Source organism: Myotis nattereri, assembly GCF_964212035.1.
Source record: "Myotis nattereri genome assembly, chromosome: 20".
Lineage (NCBI taxonomy): Eukaryota > Metazoa > Chordata > Mammalia > Chiroptera > Vespertilionidae > Myotis > Myotis nattereri.
In genome coordinates, this window is record NC_138096.1 from 2955994 (window position 1) to 2980855 (window position 24862).

General features: G+C 47.9%; 1 protein-coding gene across 1 annotated transcript in view; it reads left to right on the forward strand.

Annotated features, from left to right (window-relative positions):
* Window positions 1-2259: 2259 nt before the first annotated feature.
* The window catches only part of GREM2 (gremlin 2, DAN family BMP antagonist), a 48731-nt gene continuing 26128 nt past the window's right edge, over window positions 2260-24862 (forward strand). Inside the window, exon 1 of the mRNA XM_081114280.1 lies at window positions 2260-2521. The gene's annotated coding sequence lies outside the window, so the exon portion shown is untranslated. The remainder of the gene's footprint in view (window positions 2522-24862) is intronic.

Sequence of the window (24862 nt, forward strand, 5' to 3'; positions counted from 1 at the left end):
TGAACAGAACCTGCCGGAATCTGTCCTGGAATCACGTGGAACATGAATGTTCACCAAGTTGCTCAGATGATTTCATGAACTGTCAGCTGACTATGCAAACACAGGCAGAAATCAGAACCTGCTCTATTAGCACCACGTTTTTGGCAGTTGAGTAGCTTGTGCAGAAAGATAATCTCCGGAAGATAAGGAGGAAAAGGCTGTGTCTGCTATCTGCCTTCATCCCCTGAGGCAAGCCCCTTTATCATTCTCCAACTCTCTCTACCTGGAAAGTCTCCTTTCTTTCCAAGGCTGCTGGGGACCTCAGAGGACAGGCGCTCTACACACTCCGGGATTTATGGGCGGGTGGTGTTTTTAACTGCTGACCTAAAGCCAGCGAATGGATTGGAGTTTGTTCAAATCATAAGGACATGCCCCGTGAGGTGGGATTGGGATCGGCAGACACCCCAGCCAGACATAGTTTTGTTTTGTATTTCTTTTTGTCAATTGCAGGTTGGCCCATTTTGAAAGTAGGTTTCATGGCAGAATTCCTGGAATGCGCCCAAGGAAGAGAGAAGCAGGCAGGTAGTCAGTCTGGTGATAATAAGACATTTCCAAAAAACGAAATGTGTGTCCCCCCCCCCGCCCCCCTGTGATTTTTGCAACAAAATGGGCCATGACTTAGGATGGAACCAGAATATCAAATACCAAATAACATACAAAAGGGATAATACTGGGAAAGACTTTGTTTTCAAGTCAAATCAAAATAGAATGATTTCAGAGGCAATGGCTTCTTGTCAAGAATAACTGTCATTTGAATTCCCAGAGGCACCGGTGAGAATGATCTGGGGCCAAGATTAAAGAAGGATCTGTTCAATCAAACACGGTGAAATGTTATTTTAGTCCTAATTTTCCCAGTCACGTTTGCATGATCGAAGATTTTTTCTTGGCTTTTTTCTCTGCTGGGGGGGCCATAGTTTTATATACTGATTAAATTTTTTAATGGATTTACCATATATATTGAGTTTGCGTATATATATATATATATATATATATATATATACTAGTATAGATAGATAGATAGATAGATACAGATCTATAGATATAGATATTGATTTCAGAGAGGAAGGAAGAGGGAGAGAGAGAGAAAAATCCATGATGAGAGAGAATCATGGATCGGCTGCCTCCTGCACGCCCCGCTACTGGGAATTGGGCTGCAACCCGGGCATGTGCCCTTGACCAGAATCGAATCCAAAACCCTGCAGTCCGCAGGCCCACGCTCTATCCACTGGGCCACACCAGCTAGGGCCACTGATTAAATTTTTTAATCCAGGAAACTTTATCAGTCTTCTCTGGCTAGTGAGCCACACTAAGAGTCGCCCTCTTGAGACGATTCAGTGCGGAGGAGACCACAAAGTCATGAAGAGTGGGAGCTGGTCGGCATCGCTGGGACCTCCTGATGGAGCCCACGGGGCCCACGGGGCCCACGGAGCCCACGGAACCCACAGAGCTCAGGGCGTCCTTGCTCCACGCTCCGGGATGCGGCAGAGTCTGATTTGCATTAGGGACCTCTGCATTCCATACACAGAAAATAGGATGATGATGATGATGGCCACCAAAGCGCTCTTTGGAGCAGAAAACAAACTCGGACCATGAGTGTTTTTTTTCCCCACGGCATTCATTCAAGAGTTCATTCCTTGAGCTCTCACTTAGATTATAAGGCTCAGCGTGCTTCTAATTGCACTGGCCTCAGCTATTCAAAACAATAGGAGAGGGAGAGAGAGAGAGAGAGAGAGAGAGAGAGAGAGAGAGAGAGAGAGAGAGAGAGAGAGAGAGGAGGCGGGCATATACACAGGCTTCGGACATTCTTCACATTGCAAACCCATCAACAAAAGAAGGGAGAAGATCTGAGGCGAACGAGTGGTTTCTGCGGATTCGGGGGGGGGGGGGGGATGAGAATGTCTCTACATAAACAAGAAGCTCTGGATGGCAAGTCCGCTTTTTTAAAAAATAAAAAATAAAAATGTTACCGCTCGCCCACAAGGCTGTAAAGCCACAGGCTGGACGGAGGCGAGGAGAAAGTGTGTGTGTGGCTGCGATGTCTGTGGGTTCCCAGCGGAGAGTGAAGCGGAGGGGGGGGGCCCGCGGGGGTGGGGGTGGAGGGAGGGGGGAGAGGGAGGGGGAGGGGGAGGGGGGAGGCTGGTGCGATCTGTTTGGTGTTCGGAGCCAATAGAAACCCCGGGCTGTGCGAATATCCCAGGCAGCGCCGCCGACGGAGGAGTCAGAGCTGAGCCTGCAGCTCGGAGCCTCGGATCGCGCTGCGGGCGCCGCCGCCGACCGCCCGACCGCCTGGGGCTGCTCCCTCCTCGGGCGCGCGGCGCTGCTGCGCTCCGGCCGGGGTCCCCCGTGGCGGATAGGAGCTCCCCGAGAAAGCGAGGGGCAGGGAGAGCCAGAGGAGCGCCCCGAGGAGGAGGAGGAGGAGGAGGAGGAGGAGGAGGAGGAGGAGGAGGAGGAGGAGCAGGCGGCTTGCACCCCGTCGCTGCAGGTAGGAGCTCGCGGCGGGTTCTGCTGCTTTTCTCCCGTCGCCCCGAGACGCTGACAAGTCGTGGACGCGGTTCCATCGATCGCCGGGCGCGATCGGAGTGCCCGCGGGGCCCGGGTCACCCCCGCGCTTCCGAGCGGTTGGCGTGCGTTTTGGGGGGCCACGGGGTTTGCTCACCGATTGAATGATCCGTGGGTGGGAAGCACGGACCTTCAAACTTGACTGCGCTCTCTCTCTCTCTCTCTCTCTCTCTCTCTCTCTCTCTCTCTCTCTCTCTCTAATAAGCTCAGTACCTGCACGCTGTCAGGCTAGCCATGCATACCTCCTGGAGGCTGACCTCCTTGATAGCTGTGACCCAGAGCAGGTCACACACCGTGTGGCTGTGAGGAGGCGGCTTTGCACCCCCTCCACCTACCTGCCAGGTGAATGGAGCCCCCCCCCCCCCCAGACCGGGAGCCACTGGGGACCTGGGCAGGGTTGGCATGGCTGAGGCATCTGGCCAAGCCGGACTGGGCTCAGCAGTGAAATGTCACAGGATCAGGGTGCCAGGGTGGAAGGAGGCGAGGGAGAAGGCAGAGAGATTCTTTAGAAATGTGAAGTGTGGGGGACCCCGGCGGTGTTACCTGGTTTCTGTGTACAGTTTTGCCTTCTGAGTAGAAACTGCGGTTGTCATTCTGCACCCGCAGGCAGGCTCAGTACCAGGCCCTCAACCTGTTCTTACATCGAAAAGTCCCGGACGGGAGCACTGTCTTAAATACACCTGCGAGGAAATGTCCTTTTGGGGTTGAAATGTTTTTTTTTTTTTTGTATATAGATCCTTGCATGGGTAGACTTCTGGCCATGTCCTTCGTTTCCTTTCTCTCTTTATTTTGAGAGACGGGTTGTATGTGGGGAAAAAAAAAATCCAATTTTTTCTGAGATTTTGCCACGTTCGAGTTTGAATGTTGACGATGGTTATATAACGTGGCTTCCTGTGGCTGACTTGTGGTTCGTTAGCCCTGCTTCAGGAGTTCAGGGCTTCCCTTGGAGAAGCCGGAGGGGACTGAACGGAGCCTCAGCTATGGGATGCGTTGTGCTGGGGGGGGGGGGCACCCTCAGAGACTGGTAACTGCTCTGAATGTCCGTGAAGAGCGCTCCTGCAGTGAGGAGCTTACTCCGGTTGGGGCTGTAGTTCAGTAAGAACAGGACCCCGCAGCAGGTGCAGGAGCAGCGGGCCATGTGGTGTTAGGTCTAAATGGCACTCCTGTGCGTGGATTCTTCACAGATCATCCCCCAGACACCCCTGATCACGCACAGTCAGCCGCACACCCAGTCCCATATCCAGTCCCGCTGGGTTTACGGGGCCGGCTCAGCCCGAGACACAGGCCGCCCCAAGAAAGATAAGGGAGTTACGAGACAGGCATTGGTTTTGCGTATCACCGTGGAGAGTTCACATCGCCCCGTGTTTCACCCGATGAACGTGTTCTCTTGTCACGAAGGGAAATTCACGCGTAGCTGTGGGGAGCCAGCGCGGCCATGGCATGCTCATGCCAGCTCAGCCTGGTTCAGTGACCCTGAGTGGGGGGCGATGAAAGGATTAAGAAAAGACAGACAAGCCCTGGTTGGTTTGGCCCAGTGGATGGAGCGTCAGGCTGCGGACTGAGGGGTCCCAGGTTCGATTCCGGTCAAAGGCACATGCCTGGGTTGTGAGCTCGGTCCCTAGTGGGGGGCGTGCGGGAGGCAGCTGATCCATGATTCTCTCTCATCATTGATGTTTCTATCTCTCTCTCCCTCTCCCTCTCCCTCTCTGAAATCAATAAAAATATATTTTAAAAGAAAAAAAAGAAAAGACAGACAAGAGAATGAAAGCTGGGTCTCGGGGGGACGCTGCCCCTCTGATGGACAGCACCCGCGCCCACAAGCCGTGTCTTTATTTTAGAGCAGATTCCACGAGGCAAAGTAGGGGCGTGATCACGTTGTTTACAGCATTCTCGTGGGTTTCAGTCCCACTCAACTACATGCACCTGAACTCTATCACTCGGGCACGTGGGGCCACGTGTTCGGACCACAGGTTCAAGCTCACAACCACAGCCCTTGGCTATAATTGTGCTGGGAGGGCCCTGCCCTCCAAGCGGGGACTTGCACGTGGCCATGAGGGGACTGTGCCCTCTCATCAGTCCGAGGCTTGAACCTGTCCAAACACCGTAGCCGCTCTCCACACGTAGCTATACCTTAGAGCAGCGGTTCTCAACCTGTGGGTCGCGACCCCTTCGGCGGTCGAACGACCCTTTCACAGGGGGCGCCTAAGACCATCCTGCATGTCAGATATTTACATGACGATTCATCACAGTAGCAACATGACAGTTAGGAAGTAGCAACGAAAATAATTGTATGGTTGGGTCACAACATGAGGAGCTGTGTTTAAAGGGCCAGGAGGTTGAGAACCACTGCCTTAGAGTCATGAAAACTGCCTATATTTTTGCCCATCCCCAGATTTGAATGAGTTAACAAGGTGCGTTTGAAAGCACGTCATAGGATGGATGTGGCGAGTCAATATTATATTTAGGAGCGAGCGTTTTGATTTTACAGATGAATATTTTTCTCTTTTTACATCACAAGGAACTTGATGGTAAGGGAATTTCCCGCTTTGAATAAATACAAATTAATTGACCCAGCTCAATTGAATTTGTAGTTAAAAGGGGTGGCTTTGTAGTGCTGGAAGTATTTGTCAATTTCCTATCCATATCATATCTGAACTAAATGGAGACTCATTTCCCTCTTTCAAACTCTTTTTTAAAGTATTTTTATTGATTTCAGAGAGGAAAGGAGAGAGAGATAGAAACATCAATAATGAGAATCATGGATCGGCTGCGCCCCCTACTGGGAATCAAGCCCACAACCCGGGCATGTGCCCGACCGGGAATCGAACCCGGGACCCTTCAGTCAGCAGGCCAGTGCTCTGTCCACTGCGCCAAACCACCCATGGCTTACCATTCAAAGTCTTAAAAATATTGGGCATGTTGGTGGTAAACTGAGCGAAGGAGAGACTGAATATATAGGCTGTGTATGGCCTGAGAGACGCTGGTGGGATTTTAAAGATAAATATAAACAGTGTCTGGCTACCCCTTGTGTAGTGCTGTCATTTTTCCCTGAGAGAGGAGATCAAACTGCCCTTCCCTGGGTATCTCCGTCCAGCCAGCCCGAGCTTGAGACACCCTCCAGTTGAAACGTTCGGTGCAGTCTGAACGAGGTACATGCCTTCAGTCTCTTTAAAGGGGACGCCTGTCCCTCAGCCCTCTTCTGCGAAAGCACAGGAATGGAATTAGACTCTGCGTCCGGGCGCCAGGCTCTCATTGATATGGAGAGGGCCGGCCAGCCTGGGTCAAGGACAAGCACTGAGAGCCCGCAGGGGCTGGCGCACACGGATCGGACCAGCCCCGGTGGCACTCAGGTGTGGCTGCAGCCGGCAGGCCAGGTAGCAGGCCTTTGCTCAGTGTCGGGGACCTTTAAGGATTTAGGACAGCGGTTCTCAACCTTGGCTGCACATTAGAATCCCCTGGGAATCTTTGGAGAATCCTGATGTCTGGGCCTCCTCCTCCGGAAATTCTGTTTCTCTGTTACTACTGTGGTGGCCCCACCCCATCACAAAGAGACAGAATTTCCGGAGGCGGAGGCCCAGAAATCAGGATTTTAGAAAGATTCCCAGGGGATTCTAATGTGCAGCCAGGGTTGAGAACCACTGATTTAGGAGAAAAGAAAAAAAAAAAGGTTCCAAATGGATAAATGTGTGGAGTATGGGGCTTGAAACGAGTCACAATAAGAAGCAATAAATGTGCTAAAACCGGTGTGGCTCAGTGGATAGAGTGTCAGCCTGCGGACTGAAGGGTCCCATGTTCGATTCCGGTCAAGGGCATGTGCCTTGGTTGCGGGCACATCCCCAGTGGGGAGTGTGCAGGAGGCAGCTGATCGATGTTTCGCCCTCATCGATGTTTCTAGCTCTCTATCCCTCTCCCTTCCTCTCTGTAAAAAATCAATAAAAAAAAAATATTAAAAAAAAAAGAAGCAATAAATGAGACATCCTGTTTTGGAGAGGAGAGTGTGCATTTATACGGTAGGCCTCTGATGCCATCTACTTCTGTTTGCTTCGCTATTTCTCTTACTACCACAGTGTTCTTTATTTTTAAAGATTTTTTTCTTTTATTTATTTTTAGGGAGAGAGGAAGGAGAGGCAGAGAGAGAGAAGCATGTATGTAAGAGCAAAACCTCAATCGGCCGCCTCCTGCACGCCCCCTATTGGGGATCCAGCCGCAACCTGGGCATGTGCCCTTGACCGGAATCAAACCCGGGACCCTTAAGTCTGCAGGCTGATGCTCTATCCACTGAGCCAAACCGGCCAGGGCGATTTTCTGGATATTTTAAATGATTTCTCATGCACACACAGGTCTCCCATGCAGAGGTGGGTGGAAATACAGGCATCTGATGAGCTCTTAACTCTCCTGTCCTTACAGTCCAGGAGAGGGCAATATGCAAACGGGAAAAAGCCAGGCCTCCCCTTGACCAGGGGGAGCCTGCACCCTCCAAACGGCTGAGAAAATGCGCCCCTGACTGTACGCACCCCTCTCCCTCCGGAAGAAGGGGCCGGGGTCTTGGTCACGGATGCACTGCTCAGAAAGGCTTGTTCTTATTTTTACGCCAGACGTGGACGTGCCTGGCAAAGACGGACTGCAGCGTATTTAACAGATAACTCGGTTTCCCTCTCTTTTCATCAGCTTCACTCTTTATTATTTTTTAATAGATTTTTTTTTTATTGATTTCAGACAGGAAAGGAGAGGGAGAGAGAGAGACAGAAACATCCGTGATGAGAGAGAATCATGGATCGGCTGCCTCCTGCTCGCCCCACACTGGGGATCGAGCCCACAACCCGGGCGTGTGCCCTGACTGGCAATTGAACCCTGACCTCCTGGTTCATTGGTTGACACTCAACCACTGAGCCACACCAGCCGGGCTGTCCTGCTATTCTTTAGCCAGTTCCTGTTGCCCGGGGCTCCTCTGCCCACACTCTCCTTTTATTTCTGGAACCAGGCATGCAAACAGCCAGGCACCCACCTGAGACAGACTCCCCAGTAAATAGTAGGCACCTCCCTCATTTACTCTCTATTGAATGAATGAATGGAGGGAGGAATGAATGAATGAATGAATGAATGAATGGAGGAATGAAGGAATGAATGGAGGAATGAATGAATGAGGCGCAGCAGTTCCTACCCACAATGCTCCCATACAACAATAAGGGTCCGCAACAGATGGACTGTTGTCGTGGGGGAGGTACTGTCCCTTGCAGTGTCGAGCAGACAGTTGACTCCAGGAGGGAGAGCAGCAGGGGGCAGCAGAGAGACCCCACAGGGCGTGACCAAGCAGAAGAGCCGTATCCCCGCCTCTTTCATTTTTTTTAAAAAATATATGTTATTGATTTTTTACAGAGAGGAAGGGTGAGGGATAGAGAGTTAGAAACATCGATCAGCTGCCTCTTGCATACCCCCGACTGGGGATGTGCCCGCAACCAAGGTACATGCCCTTGGCCGGAATCGAACCCGGGACCCTGCAGTCCACAGGCCGACGCTCTATCCACTGGGCCACACCGGTCAGGGCCCCCGCCTCTTTCATTTATGCTCGCCATCCTGCTCCCGGGGAGTGTACATGCCATCGACCTGGGGTAACTGAACTGCGGAAGATAAAACAACTAACTCCTCATTAAAAGTTCTTTCCACCCAAACTTGGAGCAGACGTCGTGAACCCTGTCGTCGGGGTGGAATGAGACAGCGTGGCCGATGCCCGGTGTCTGAAGAGGCCTCAGATGGGTCCGTACAAAGGGAGGAAAAGAACCCACTCTTGTAAAAATTCCTTTGGTCTTCGGAAGGGGGATGTGCTCCTGTCAGGTGGTTTTGCCATAAACCACTGTTCTTGAACTAATAGAAACTTTTCCTTGTAGAGCGACGATCAGTGCAGCAGGCAAAATCCCACCACCTCAGGCTCGCCAAGGTCAAAGGCAGAGAGGCCCGCGGGGTCCTCAGACTCCCCACGCACGAGAGCAATAGTCGGGCTACCCGAAAGCCCCTCTCATGGCAACGAGAAAGGGTCCTTTCCTCACTGCCAGGCTGCACTGTGAACACGGACACGCATCCCTCATGCGTGCGTCGCTGTCCCCGCCGTTTCGCGATGGCAGTCAGATTCAGATTGTCTCCATATGATTCACACATTGGCCAGCTGAGGTCTGGAGCTGGTGAGTCAATATGAACTGCAATGGTGTTTAACCGATTTTCTGTTTCAAATGACAGCCAGAACTACCCAATAAACCCAAAAATATTTATTAGGGCGGCTTCCGAATATATAGACTGGGGTTCATTACAAGGACTCAATAACCTCCCTGAAGGAGAAGATTTTATTCTTTTCCATCTGCGTAAACCCTCAGTAGCTGGCACAGGGCAGGTGCATTTAAACTGTTTTGGCGGGGTGTAGAAACAGAATCATGTAGAGCATGGGGATTTGAAAGGAAGGATCTGTAATTGCTTTTTTCTTTAAAGTGTATTTTTATTGATTTCAGAGAGGAAGAGAGAGAGAGAGACAGAGAGAGAGAGAGAGAGAGAGAGAAACATCAATGATGAGAGCGAATCATTGCATGCTCACACTAGGAATCGAGCCCAAAACCAGGGCATGTGCCCTGACCAGGAATTGAACTGTTACCTCCTGGTCCATAGGGTGATACTCACAGGTTGGGGAGCCACACCGGCCTGGCTGTAATTGTTTAAAGATAACAGCGTCACAGCTAATGCTGACACATTGGCCATCAGCTCAGAACTTGCGCTTTATTTTGTCAGAAATGTGACTTCTCTATAATCAACAGACACTTGCGAAGTGTTTCCAACGTGCCAGCCATTGGAGACATGAAAAAAAGTCTAGGCTTTGGCCCTGTCTTCCCGTGGTGGCTCCCAGCCCATGAGGAGAAGCAGGCACTGAACAAGGAACCAGCATGCCCCAGTGAAGGGTACCCCTGAGCAGGACCGGGTGGGATCCGGGTGGCCCTGGCAACTCAGATCGCTGTTTCTGCTTGGGGGGGGTCCTGAGTTCGATTCCCGGTCAGGGCACATGCCCAGGTTGCAGGCTCCATCCCCAGTGTAGGGCGTGCAGGAGGCAGCCGATCCATGATTCTCTCTCATCATGGATGTTTCTCTCTCTCTCCCTCTCCCTTCCTCTCTGAAATCAATAAAAATATATTTTAGAAAATAAGGAAAGTATCCAGCCTGAGGCTCAGGCGTCTCTGCTGGCTCGCAGCCCTCCGCGGGCTCTGGCTTCTGGTTTTGCTGCTCACCAGAGAGGGGTCTCATTCCTGGCCTTTCCCGAAAGGATCGTAACCGTAAAAAGGGATTCCCGGAATCCCGCAGGCACATCCAGGTGTAGCTCTTTGGAAGGCGAAGGGCCTCGGGGGAGCAGTAACGCTCTTTGCTTCTGGTTTCATATCTGCCGCGGGCCGACTGTTCGGAGTTCCCAGTCTTTATTTCCCTGTGCGCTGGCCAGCATGCAGGGTGGAGCAGGGAGTAGCAAAAGGACAGCTATTTTTCCTTTCTTTTTCTTTCTGCTCCCCTAGGAACGCACAAGGAGATCACCAAATATTGGTTTTTCTATCCAAGCATAAGTTTGGGGACATCTGGGTGACCACAGGCAGCTAGACTGGAATACCTGTTTCCTAACAGAGGGTAACCTGGAGTGCAAACTGCTCTCCACAGCAGAGAGGACATTAAAACTAGATGTGGGCCCGGCCAGCGTGGCTCAGTGGTTGAGCGTCGACCTGTGAACCAGGAGGTCATGGTTCGATTCCCAGTCAGGCCACATGCCCAGGTTGTGGGCTCCATCCCCAGTGGGGGGCATGCAGGAGGCAGCCCATCCATGATTCTCTCTCATCGTGGATGTTTCTATCTCTCTCTCCCTCTCCCTTCCTCTCTGAAATCAATAAAAATTTATATATTTTTTAAAAAGCATGAACTGAATATTATAGTCTTAATTATGTTTTACTCTCAAAACCCTGAGATGTGTTAATAAGTATAATTTTACTCACCTTCCAGGTGAAACGTAATTTTAGAAGCAGTCTCAAATCAAACCTACCTGTCTTATACACAGAGTCTTTGGTTCGATGTATTTTTGGTTCCAAAGCCAGAAAGGAGTAGCTCTTCGCTGTAGCCTCGGCCTTTCTAAGAATTCCACCTTTAGCCTCAAGCAGAGGCTCCAATCACAGACCTTTCTATCCTGAGAACAAGACTGTAACATTTTATAGCCAATGGGAGAACCACCGTCTGAAAAGGCTTTTCAAACATGTTCCATATGAACTTTCCCGGACGGTCGAATGAAGGGCCATTTATTTTCTATCGAAAGCATCGTAAACAGCTCCGTACCTCGGAGTAAGTCAGGAAGCCCTACAGCCAGGCAAGGTGCTGGCCTATGAGCCCGGCAGCTGGGGCCGCTCCCAAAGCCGCTGGGTGACGTCCCAGGGCCCCCTCCACTTCCACCCCCCCACCCCCCTCTTTTCAGCAAGTCAGGCCTTATGGCCAGGTCGTGGGCAGCTCCCTCCACGGCCATCTGGGAGGGAACAGTCCACGTCCAGATCATTAGGAAAATCACCAAGCCTCACACTTAGCTGAAGTCGTGGCCGGAAAATGCTGGAGGCGGGGGAGGTGGGGGCGCAGGAACAAAAGTCCCGAGAGGACATCCCCCCCCACCCCCCCCTAGAAGCAATGCACCTCCAACGCGAGTCTGGCAGGAACGCCAAAGCCGTCAGACGCTCTGCAACCTTGAACCCGTGGTTCCCAAGTCCTCGGTACAAACCTCCACAATCAGATGCTGAATGGCTTTTTTTTTTTTTTTTTTAAATAGATTGTTATTGATTTCAGAGAGGAAGAGAGAGGGAGAGAGAGAAACATCCATGATGAGAGAGAGTCAGGGATCGGCTGCCTCCTGCACGCCCCACACTGGGGATCCAGCCCACAACCTGGGCATGGGCCCTTGACCGGGAGTCAAACCGTGACCTCCTGGTTCATAGCTCGATGCTCAACCACTGAGCCACACCAGCCGGACATAAGTGACTTACTTAGGTGTCTCTCTAACCGGTGTATTTATCATTCCAGTTTTCTAGTAACATTAATCGGACTTCAGTGAACTTATTCAATAAGTATTTTTGTGCTTCTCACATGTGTCAGTCACTCGGCCAAGCTCCGGGGATGCCCTGAGGGACCACAACTCTCTGAGCTGTGCCCGCATTGACTGGCGGAGAGTGAAAACGAACCAAATAAATAATAAATAAGTGTGGTTTCTAGGTAGGAAATAGCATGAGTGTTGCTTTAGATTGGCTGCCAGGGGCGAGTTAAGAAGTAGCTGGGTGTATGGAGGCTGGGAGAAGGACAAAAATCCCTGGGCCAGGCAAGGGCAAGACCAGTCTTTTCCAGGAACTTCTAGACGCAGTTGTGCTCAGAGTTTAGTATGCACATGACAGGGGCACAATTTAAGGGGCAGAAGGGCTAGATACTATATGCTGCCGAAGCTGTGGTGAACAGCTCTGATGCTATTCTGTGTGAATTTTTTAAAAAATATATATTTTTTTATTGAGTTCAGAGAGGGAGAGAGAGAGAGAGAGAGAGAAACATCAGTGATGAGAGAGAATCATGGATCAGCTGCCTCCTGCCTCCCCACACTGGAGATCGAGCCCGCAACCACATGCCCCGACTGACCTGGAATCGAACCTTGACCTCCTGGCTCAACCACTGAGCCATGCCGGCCGGGCTGTGAATTTTATTCTCTATTAAAAGAATGGCAGAGGACACCACAATGAAGAGTATCTAATAACAAAGGAAAGTAGCTTCAGATGAGTGTTCTTAAAACGCTGACGTAATTATGGCACATGCCTGCTCACAGGTCCACTAGGTCGGAAACAGCATGGACACTGCCAGGCGCCGAGGGAGGGTGCTCCATCGTGTAAGGTTAAACACATCCGTTCTGTCTCCCCCCACGTGTTCCGGGAGCCAGTCACCCCTCGCCACGCGACATTCCCTGAACACGGATTGCATTTTCCTTTGCTCTTCTGCTCCTTCCTCCTCCTCCCCGGACTCCCACCCCGACATCCGCCTGTTGAAATCCTACCCATCCTTCCAGACCCAGCTTCCAGGCCACCTGTCCCATCAGACCTTCCCTCCACCCTCTGCCAGAACTCATCTTTCCTTCCTCTGCCCTCCACAGGACTTCCCACCTCCCTTAGAGCACTTACCACTATAAAAAGCAAGGAGAGGGAGAGAGAGATAGAAGCATCCATGATGAGAGGTAATTGTGGATCGGCTGCCTCCTGCACGCCCCCTACTGGGGATCGAGCCCACAACCCGGGCCTGTGCCCTTGACTGGAATTGAACCCGGGACCCTTCAGTCCACAGGCCGACGCTCTATCCACTGAGCCAAACCAGGCAGGGCCATTTCTGTTAAGCAGGGCTCAGGAGAAAGTCAAATTAGATTAACTGCCTAAAACAAAAATGGACTTGGACTCCTGCTAGCAATGGATTTCTAGTCCAGAGAGCTCTCCGAGTATTAATAGCATCCTAGTTCCTGGCAGGTGCTAATCAGGAACTATCTGATCCTCAAGCTCTCTGGTCCTGAGAGGGGTTAGCTTTGTCACTGGGGGGTAACCTTTGCCTGGATGCCATGCTGAGGGGGCAGAAATCCCCCTAAATTCTGCTCATGGAGTGTAACCGTGTCCGGGGTAGGTCATAGAGTAGGCATTCCTCCGCTAATTGTGTGTGTTTTCTGTTCTGATTTGTTTGTTTCTTTGTTTTTACTGTGCGTTCTGAATTAAACATCGTACAACTCTTTAAAAACTTATTTTTAGGGCCCAAGTGGGAAAATTGTTCTGAGAAAGAGCTCATTAGCTGCAAATGCTTTTAAAATTAAATTTACGGAGGGGGCATTGGTTAATAACATTGGTTCATAAACGTAGGTTTCAAGCCTGCAATTGTACGGTCCAGCATCTGTAGAGTGCATTGTGGGTTGATCGCCCCACGTCACTATGCACTTGACCCCTTCCGCCTTTTGCTACCCTTCTGCCCGCCTTCCCTCTGCTGACCACCTTCCTGCTGTCTGTGGCTGGGAGTTTCTGTTTGTTTTCCTTGTGTGTTCATTTGTTGCTTTCAGTTCTATATCCAGCCTATGCATTTCTTTGTATAATTACAAGCGTCCTCCCCCCTCGTACTCCCAGGTCATTGTTCTTCAAACCAAGGACTGGCCTTATTGGTGGGCCTTAGCCATGTCTGCATGGTACATGTTTGAGAGGTCCTCCGCCAGCTGGGAAATTTCACATCTTTTTCTTTAACCCCTAAACTTCAGTCTCTGTGAAGTACATTTCTCTAAGCTTTCAACCCTTTGCTCACAGCTGAGTTGCAGATGACAGCGGAGTTAAGGGCAAAAAGCTGCATGGCATGACGCCGAGGGCGAGAACCTCCTTAAACCTGGCACCCGGGCAACACACCTGCTTCACCCCAGTCCTGAGAAAAGTTTGTGAAGATTCAAACCATTTTTATTCTCAAGGGGCTCAGAACAGAAACATAACAAAATCGTAATTTATCTATTCATGCTCCATTCTTGTATAGATATCACTGTGAAATATTTTAACAGGAACGTTTTTTTAAAATTTTCTTTTTTAAAAAATATATTTTTATTAATTTCTGAGTGGATGGAAGAGGGAGAGAGAGATAGAAACATCAATGCTGAGGGAGAATCATTGATTGGCTGCCTTCTGCACGCCCCACACTGGGGATCGAGCCCCCCAAACCGGGCATGTGCCCTGACCGGGAATCGAACCGTAACCTCCTGGTTCTTAGGTCGATGCTCAACCACTGAGCCACACCGGCCTGCCCTAAGCACATTGTAAAGCCTAAATGCTATGCCATCGCGCTCTGCGACAAGCCTTACTTGCGGACCCACACGAAATGATTTGAAACTCCCTTAGCATGTCCTTCACTCACATGATATTCATATTATAGTTTCTCACGTGGATGTCAGCTGCATTTCCTGACACGTTGGTTTCTTTGCGGGAAGAAACCCTGTCTTTGCTATTGTTGCGTTCGCAGAAGTCCTGACCCAGGGTCTTGTACATGAAAAGAAGAAAATCTGTTCAACCGTCTCAGATGACAACATGCTTTCCCTGCACATCTCATTGCATTCTCACGGCTGCCCTGCGAAGTGGGTGTAGTTCTCATTCCCTTGCCATCCACGAAGAACTCGAGAGCGAGACGGAGGAAGTGTTTTTGCTTAAGGGCACTCTGGGGCTTCTGACTCCAAATCTCTACTCCTCCCAATGGACAGCTGTCTTCGAAATTTTTGTCGAATTAACAGACACATTGAAAAACGAATTAACCCATTCCCAAGGCCATCAGAGACCCTACTGCCAAGTTGACATTTCAGCCTACCATTGCTTCTCCACAACTTTCTAGACTTCTCTACACATCTCCGAGCTTCCCCCACAGACAGCCGTGGTGACAGGGAGGATGAGTACGGGCTTGCCACTGTCCTGGGGAATCTCATGGCTGTGGCCTGGGCGACTCCTCTCCCCGCCCCTGAAAGTTTAAGAGCAACATCCATCCGACAGTAAGTGTCTAAAGGGAAAGGAGAAGAATCTTCTAGTCTCGAAAGTGCCAAGAAGCAGACAAATTCCTACCTGACTGGAAAAAAATGTCCTCTTCCAATCCCAACCCCTCTCATGGGACTAAGTATGTAATTTTTTATGGTCTGGCCAACATCACCCTAATCATCCATTGCCTGTCATCCCATTAAAATCCTTTTACTTGGGTATTTCAACTGGGGACTGTAATCTAGATTCTGGTTCTAAGGTCTGTAGAAGAGTCTTGAAATCGGCATCTTAAATAAGTTCACAGGTGATGCTCATGAAAACGACGACTAGATCACAATTTGAACAAAAGAGAGAGAGAGTGAGCCCCTGTGAGCCTGGCGTGTGTACTCTGTGGGTGATGCTGTTTCCCCCTCAAGATCCTCGCATAGATGATTATCTCATTAACGCTCATGAACAGCCTTAAAGTCTGCCATGCGTTTGGCTGGAGCCCATGAGATTTTATGGTGTAGCATCTGTTAAGAATTCCAGTTTCATTTATTTCATCATCAGTGAAATTGAGGTTTGGATGGAGGCAGGTTGGGAACAAGTCAAAACAACGTAATTGAGTGGGAAATGATATATTAATCAGAAGCCGTGCTCAGAAGGCCTCTAGGAGGCGGAACATAGGGGTGGAGTAGCAAGGCTTCTATACCCACGTTTTAGGTGAGCAAACGAAGGAAAGAGAATTTCCTTGCCAAAGGCATGGAGTGAGGAGGCCTTAAAGAAAAGAGTAAGCCCATTTCCTCCACCTTCTCACCCCCCAGGTCCTCAGACAACACCCTTAGCTTCCTGCTCTGCACGAATGCCACGCAACTAAAAAGATTCATGAACTGCTCTCAAGAAATATTGACCTTGAGTTCTTGAGCACTTTTTCTTTAGAGAGTAATTTATTTACTTGGTTGGGTTATTCTAAAAATGTAAATTTGTTCACATGTATTTCATCGGTGCCTGACTCCTTTTCATTGTGAATTTTCAGAAATCTGCCAAAGTTACAAAACGTTATAACTGAAGCCGAGACCAGTTTGGCTCAGTGGATAGAGCGTCGGCCTGCGGACTGGAAGGTCCCAGGTTCGATTCCGGTCGAGGGCATGTGCCTGGGTTGGGGGCATATCCCCAGTGGGAGATGTGCGGGAGGCAGCTGATTGATGTTTCTCTCTCATCGACGATTCTGACTCTCTATCTCTCTCCCTTCCTCTCTGTAAAAAATCAATAAAATATATTTAAAACAAACAAACAAACAACAACAAAAAAACGTTATACTGAAAAGACACATAGGTAACCATAAGTTTATGATGTTACAGTGCTAATATTGTTAAGTAGTCAGTTTAATAGTTTGTGAATTGATCAGACTTGACATTAAGACTAATATTCGACCATGGATGGTGTGGCCCAGTGGATAGAGCGTCGGCCTGCAGACTGAGGGGTCTGGGGTTTGATTCCAGTCAAGGGCACATGCCCAGGTTGCAGCCGCGGTTCCCAGTAGGGGGCGTGCAGGAGGCAGCCGATCAATGATTCTCTCTCATCATTGGTGTTTCTATCTCTCTCTCCCTCTCCCTTCCTCTCTGAAATCAATAAAAATGTATTTAAAAAGGAAGACTAATATTCCAAACTGTAATTTCTCAAAGAAATATGTTTCACGACCCTTTGGTTTTCAAATTAGGACCAAAAGCCTCTTTGAGAAACATTTGTGAAATAGTAGGCCCACTCCCATCATCTCTTGTATATAAGCATATAAACTTCATTTTTTAAAATTTTTATTTTATTGTTTAAAGTATTACACAGGGAGTACATATATCTCCCCCCACCCAATGACCTTCCCCCAGCCTCCCCTACCCTAAACTTCATTTTTAAACGCACTGTCCAAATGGCGCGATCTGAAATTGGAAAAAAAAAAAACAAGGCTTCAATACTCAAGGAAAGCACGACATACTTGTGTGTGTCATCGCTGGAGAAAGTTATGTTTACAGTCAAGAAGAGGAATCTAAATTAGGAACACACTAAGATCTCCTTTTTTCCATTGTTTCCGTACATGACACAGGAAACGTGTTTTTAATTTCAGAACTTCTCTTTGTTGAAGTGAGTGGCGACAACATCACTTTCAGAGCCGACTCGATTCCATGTTCGTTTTCAGGAATGGAACTTGTATTTGTTTTGATGTGGACGCTGCCAGGAATGTTTTCAAAGTGCCATTAGGGACGAGATCCCGGCTTTGCATACTTTGGAAAGGAAAATAAGAAAGATCCACTCTAAACCAAAGGCTTAGTTTGGGGCCTACTTCAAATGCGGAAAAAAGAATAATTTATTTGGAAAATTTGTGTAAATGTTTCAAATATGAATCTCGTTGGTCTACTTATTAGTTAAGTACTGAAACTGAGCAAAAAAAACCATGCAGCATTTCACTAAGAAATATACATCAGCTCGGCTGGTGTGGCTCAGTGGTTGAACATCTACCTATGAACCAAGAGGTTAAGGTTCGATTCCCGGTCAGGGCACATGCCCGAGTTGCAGGCTCAATCCCCAGTGTGGGGCGTGCAGGAGGCAGCCGATCCATGAGTCTCTCTCATCATTGCTGTTTCTATCTCTCTCTCCCTCTCTCTTCCTCTCTGAAATCAATAAAAATGTTTTTAAAAAAGAAATATACATTAGAAACAATCATAAAAAAGTCTTTCCATGTACATGCTTATTATATTATGCAATATTATATAATACTAGTGGCCCGGTGCACGGATTTGTGCACATTGAAAGGAAATTAATTAGAAGGTGGCCGGTGGGGCGGTACTGGGCCAGACCAGCCAGACATGCCCCGCAGCCAACCTGCTGAGGTCCGTCCCTGGCCTGCCGCACCTGGGGCAGCGCCGCGGCTCGAAGGGCATCTGTGGTCACCACAGCTTGTCAGTAAACCAGATTCAGGGTGGACAGTGCCCCAGCAACAACATAACCCACTGCCAAAGGTGGAATCACACGGCCCCACGAGGAATCGGGCTCCCTCCTCTCTGGTTCCAGGGTGCGTCACCTGAGAACTGCCACTGACAAGTCACCACAGCTCAGCAGCTCCTGCATTAAGCGTCTGCCCCCTGGTGGTCAGTGAGCATCATACCCACTGGCCAGTCAGCTGGTTGCTTAGCCTTTTATATATATAGATGTTTTAAAAATAAAAAACATATATTTTAAACTAATGTAAAAGTAACTGGCAGAGCTTCATAACCTCAATTCATGAAATTTAAATTTAGAATGTAAACTTATTGCATCTAATTTAGTTCCGATAGAGGTAACTGAAATTTAAAGAAGAAATTGTTATAATTTTTGGTATATTCTTTCTTGGGTCCAAATATTTCGTTGTTTTTACTCTAAACAAAGAGTTAAATTTAAAAAACTTTAAAGTCTTCTGAGTATTTTAATTAGGGTGGTATTCTTTGACTTCTCCCCTCTCCTGTTTCTACTACAATACTAACTAGGTCAACCAGGGATGCTTGGCAGCCTTTGGGGCTATGGACTTACTGTGTGGTTTCATGGTTTCTTTAAAAAAAGTTTTGTGACCAAACCAAATCAAAACGATGATCCTCCAGGGTCTGTGGCCTGCCTGAAATCTGAACAGGAAATGTGGACTGGACTGGTGAGGCCAGTAACGTGACCAGCTGTCACAGAGGCAGCACGAAGTCCGCCAAATGAAACCAGGAAGTACAGTCAAGAAAGGGAAGGCATTTACAAGAGTAGGGAGAGCCTACAGGTGGGAGGAAGGAAGTACAGGGACAAACGAAGATGCAAAGAGAACCTAGCCCATTCTGTCATTGTCCCCAGGAAATCAAACTCCTTCACCGAGGAATTCGAATGTCTGGTTAAGCAGAAATTCCATGAATTTGCTGCTGGACATCAGAGAGCTCCTGGGTTTTCTTCATGGCCTGCATTTTCCAGATAATTCCTTTCTAAAAGGTGTGTGGTGGTTTGCCATAGGGAAACGTTGAGAGAAATGTTATAAAAGATCACTTCCATTGCACCCTTACTGATTTGAGTCATCTTTCTTTTTTATTTTTTTAAATATGTTTTTTTATTGATTTTTTACAGAGAGGAAGAGAGAGGGATAGAGAGTTAGAAACGTTCATCAGCTGCCTCCTGCACACCCCCCACTGGGGATGTGCCCGCAACCAAGGTACATGCCCTTGTCCGGAATCGAACGTGGGACCCTTGAGTCCGCAGGCCAACGCTCTATCCACTGAGCCAAACCGGTTAGGGCTGATTCATCTTTCTTACTTGAGCAAATATCTTTTTTTTCCCCTTGGGTTTGACCACTGATAATGTTCTATGATTTTACAGAAAGGATTTTGTCCTTGCCTCTTTTTTCACCAATATAGCATAGATCACCCAAGCTTTGATGCTGTTATTGATTCTCCTTCAATGTAAGCTTTTCTTAAAAAAAAAAAATCTCACTATGATAGTATTTGGAATGAACCATGTAGTACTGTGAATGAAACAACACACTAAATTTAAGAAAAGACTTAGCCTTCAGAAAATTCCCCACAAAAGTCATTGAAACGTAAGTTGCTATTAAGTAAACTTGAGGTTCACATTCACTTCCACTAGGCAATGCCAGATTTGTTCCCATTAGAGTAAGACCTTATGGATTTAGTTTTTATGGGAAAGAGAGAAGGGGGGTGGTGGGGGCAGAGAGAGGGAGAGAATGAGAATAAACACGGGAGGTTCTAGGTATTATACTTTGGCCCATGACTAATTCAAATATAAGAATAAAGAGTTGATGACTCACGGAAGAGAAACGCTACTTGATTTTACCAGTAAAACAAGTTGGGAATTAGTTCCAGTTACGTTATCGCGACGAGAACCCTTTGAGAGAGCCTTTCCCTCCGTGTGCCTCACGGTGTGGTGCCAGTCTGGATGCCAGTCTAGACGTGCGGGTAAAACAAATGCTTAGTTCAATGGCTCTGTCCAACTCACCACTCCAGTCAACCCCTCGCCTGAAATATTCAGGCTGCTCGGTCAACATTCTTTTTATTTATTTTATTTTATTGATTTTTTACAGAGAAGAAGGGAGAGGAATAGAGAGCTAGAAACATTGATGAGAGAGAAACATCGATCAGCTGCCTCCCGCACACCCCCTACTGGGGATGTGCCCGCAACCAAGGTACATGCCCTTGACCGGAATGGAACCTGGGACCCTTGAGTCCGCAGGCCGATGCTCTATCCACTGAGCCAAACCAGCTAGGGCTCGGTCAACATTCTTGAACTGATGGTTTCCCATCCAATCCATCTGCGAAGAAAGCCAGGGCCTCCTCTGTGAGGAGCAAGAATCAGGAGGGATGACTCCCTCACCTCTGGGAGAAAATCGTTTTATTTTTAACCTCGTCTGATCATTCGTTCAGCCATCGAGTCCAGCAGGACAGCAAATGGACGAGATCCTGGCCATGTTTCTTCTTTGTTGACATGGAGACACGTTGCCAACTCCTGGGCAAGCCTTGGTGCCCGGCAAGGTAATTCGAGTTGCCAGTGTGTGTGTCTCATTCCGTAGCAGGCAAAGGAGGCTTAGGAAAGCCTCTCCACCTCTTCTCTGTCAAGTAGTACGAACAAGAATGAGAGCGGGGAGCTTTCATTACCATTCCAGGGCTGTCTCCCTTTACAGACAGCTAAAATGAGGGGAGCACAGCACGCACATAAACCCGATTCCCTCATTAGCTCCTGCTCGACATTCTGCTACAAAGGACGTGCAGTGCAAAGGATTTGTCTGCATACACCAGCACACAGACAGGTCTCCTTTTTAATGTTAAAAATTGCTGCTGGGTTTTCTTGCCTCCTAATAAATCTATTGAAATAACCCAGCTATAATTAAATCTCGGGAAGACAACAAGAGAAAGGGAGGAATAAGCTCATTTCTCATTAGTTCAGGGTCAATTACAACTTGGATCTAAAGGTGCCAAAATCCTCAGGGGGCCCTGAGAACGTAACCAGACTCCCTCCTGGAAGAAGCCAGCTCTGAGTGGCGATGCTGACGTAGGTGCCTGGTCCTGGCAGTCAGAATGTCTGGGGAACCAGAGAATTGATGGCGAACTCATCACTGGCACTTGGCTTCAGTATTTCCTCGGTGCTCAAACCAAATCGATCGTTTAAATTCTTCCATTTGAATTCTGAGAAGTGATTGGCAGTGCCGTTTGAGGCTCCCCCCCGCCCCCCCAAAAAAAGATTATCTCAGGGCAGGAAGGACTGTGGACTTGCCGGATAAGAAGTTGACCTGATTCTTTCTCTATCGGTTAGTTTGAATCTGACATTGTAGCCTTGGGAGGACTCTTAGAAATCGGCCGATTCAAACAGCACTCGTTTTACAGATAATGAAACTTGCTCGAGTTCACCCAACCAGCCTTTTAAAACAGAACCCAGACACTCACACCACTTTCTCTAGTGTTCTTCCTACTTAATTCTGCCTACGTCTTAGGAATGCTCTTTACTAAGTTGAATAGGGTAAGAATATCACGGAACTTTTTTCACACAAAGTAGAAGACATATTTGCATAAATTTTAGGTAAAAAGAGTCTGAATATTTCTGTCTTCGACATGCTGGTTCTATATCAAAATCACCCTTATTAATTCTAAAAGGTTCCAAAAGTTGACATAGGATATGGTTCAAATTGGTAATATGTCGGTGTTTAACCTGGAGATGATGATTCTCTCCTGCCTAAATCACAGGTACTTCTTCCTTTCAGTCTGGATGTCTCTCTAGCTTTCTTTTAATTAGTCTTAACATGGCATATCATTTTTCATTTGTTTACTTTTAACCTATTTATGTCTTAACTAGAGGCCCAGTGCACGAAATTCATGCACTGGGTGTGTGGGGGGGGTAGGTCCCTCAGCCTGGCCTGCACCTTCTCACAGTCTGGGACTCCTCGCTCCTTACCCACTTGGCTCACTGCTCTTTAGCATTGCAGCCGAGGCGGGAGAGGTTCCCACCACTGCTGCTGCACTCACCAGCCATGAACCTGGCTTCTGGCTGAGCGGTGCTCCCCCTGTGGGAGCACCCTGACCACCAGGGGGCAGCTCCTGCATGGAGCGTCTGCCCCTGGTGGTCAGTGCACACCATAGCGACTGGTCGACCCAGTTGTTCGGTAGTTCTGCCTTTTGGTCAATTTGCATATTAGGCTTTTATTATATAGGATAGTTAAAGTTTCCTTATTGTGGACAGCACATAGCTGGGTTTTCATCCAGTCTGGCAATATATTTCTTTGAATGCATTGTTTAAATCATTTACATAAAATTCAGTTATTGATGTATTGATGGTTAGGTTAAGTCCATCATCCCACAATTTGTTTTGTATTTACCGTCTCTTCTGCATTCCCCTTTCCTCCATTTCCTGCCTTCCTTGGGATTGAGGCTCAGTGGATAGAGTGTCGGCCTGCGGACTGAAAGGTCCCAGGTTCGATTCCGGTCAAGGGCATGTACCTGGGTTGCGGGCACATCCCCAGTAGGAGATGTGCAGGAGACAGCTGATCGATGTTTCTCTCTCATCGATGTTTCTAACTCTCTATCTCTCTCCTTTCCTCTCTTTAAAAAATCAATAAAATATATATTAAAAAATAAAAATAAAAATAAAAATTTTATTGATTTTTTACAGTGAAGAAGGGAGAGGGATAGAGAGTCAGAAACATCGATGAGAGAGATTGATCAGCTGCCTCCTGCACGCCCCCCCAGTGGGGATGTTCCTGCAACCAAGATACATGCCCTTGACCGGAATCGAACCTGGGACCCTTCAGTCCGCAGGCCGATGCTTTATCCACTGAGCCAAACCGGTTCGGCTGAAAATTTTTTGTTAATTCATTTGATCTCATTTGTTGGCTTAAGCCCTGGTTGGGGTGTGAGTGAGAAGCAACCAATGATGTGTCTCTCTCATATCAATGTTTCTCTCTCTCTCTCTCTCTCTCTCTCTCTCTCTTTCTCTCTCTCTCTCTCTCTCTCTCTCTCTCTCTCTCTCTCTCTCTCACACTCTCACACACACACACACACACACTCACTCACGCACAACGACCCTAGAGTTCCCCAAATGTCTACATAGTAAACGCTAACGGGAAAGCCCTGCATCCGATATAAATAACTTCCTCTGGAGATGTTGGAAATCCCAGGACATTCTCCGGTGTCTTGTCTCTTGGCGTCTTTCCCACAGAGAAATCGGAAACTAATGGCGGGATTACACCTACAGTGAAAGGCGAAACGCAACACCAGGGCGGCCCTGGGGGATCAGGGTTTGCTTTCTGACACCACCTGTCGGAGTAGGAACCCTGATCCCGGGCGCACACTGGCCAAGGGCCCATCTTTTTTCAATTCCAGCCATTTCATTCGGTGGACAAGGTAAAGGGCAGCAGTAAAATGGCATCTGATGCCACAGGGTGAGTGTGTTGAGCTGGGACCCTGGAGTCCGCACACACAAATGGGGCCTTGGGGACCATCCGTTTATGCTTACTCAGCGTTGTTCTGCATTTTTTTAAAAAAAAATATTTTAATTGATTTCAGAGAGGAAGGAAGAGGGAGGGAGAGATAGAAACATCCATAATGAGAGAGAATCATGGATCAGCTGCCTCCTGCATGCCCCACACTGGGGATGGAGCCCACAACCGGGGCATGTGCCCTGACCGGGAATTGAACCATGACCTCCTGGTTCCTAGGTCGACGCTCAACCACTGAACCACACCAGCTTGGTCGGTAGCCACTCTCTTTCAGTGCAGAATTATTTTGTGTGAGTGACGAGAAAATCCTCTCCGTATTCAGCAAGCGTCTCAAAGAAATCTTTTAGGGAAAACTTTTTATCAGGGCTTTAAAACGACTGAGTTGGAGAAATTTTTGTTCTATTATTATTCAAAGAGCTACTTAATGTGAGATGGTTATTTATGGAACCAAAGGCCTCATTCTGTTTGTAGCTGCATTCCCCATTTCCATTCCTGCCTGGGCCAGCGATGGTGACAAACGTAATGAAAATCAATTGGAAAATTGGAATTGTGCAAATTGTACTTGGCTTTGCCGTGTTCAGTTTCGCCACATACAATCTTTCAAATCTTTCAACTCCCTTGTGGTTGATCTTTCTCCCAGATAACAGTCCTTGCTTTCTGCATTCGATTATTCCACAGTGTTTACTGAAGACCCACAGTGAGCCTGTACCATAGCAAACAGAATGGTCTGTAAGGAAAATCAACGATGACAAATTATATCGTAATTATTGGTTCACAAGCCACACATGGAGTGTGTCTCCTTCTTCTTTGGCCTTACCTTGAACGAGATGATTTCCATACTCCAAGAACTTCTTATTTAGGGAAATCAAATTACAACACATGAATCAATGAGCAAGCAATGGATGATCATCGACCTATAACATGTTAAGTTCATGTGACCAAACCCTTCGTAAATACTTGGCCAGGGATGGTATATATCACTAGGGTCAGGTCACCAGGAAATACATGATGGAAATGTTTGGATTTTAGCTGGATATTTAATTTTCAAGCATCAGACATAATTTCAAGGAATGTATTATATAAAAGCCACATATGGATATTGGAATCTAACTACAGAGAAAAATGGAGTTCATTAAGAAATCATGGCTAAACTCTATCTCTCAGTATTTGTGATAAGAGTTTATTGACTGTACACTATCCTATATAATAAGAGGCTAATATGCAAATCAACCAAACAGGGGAA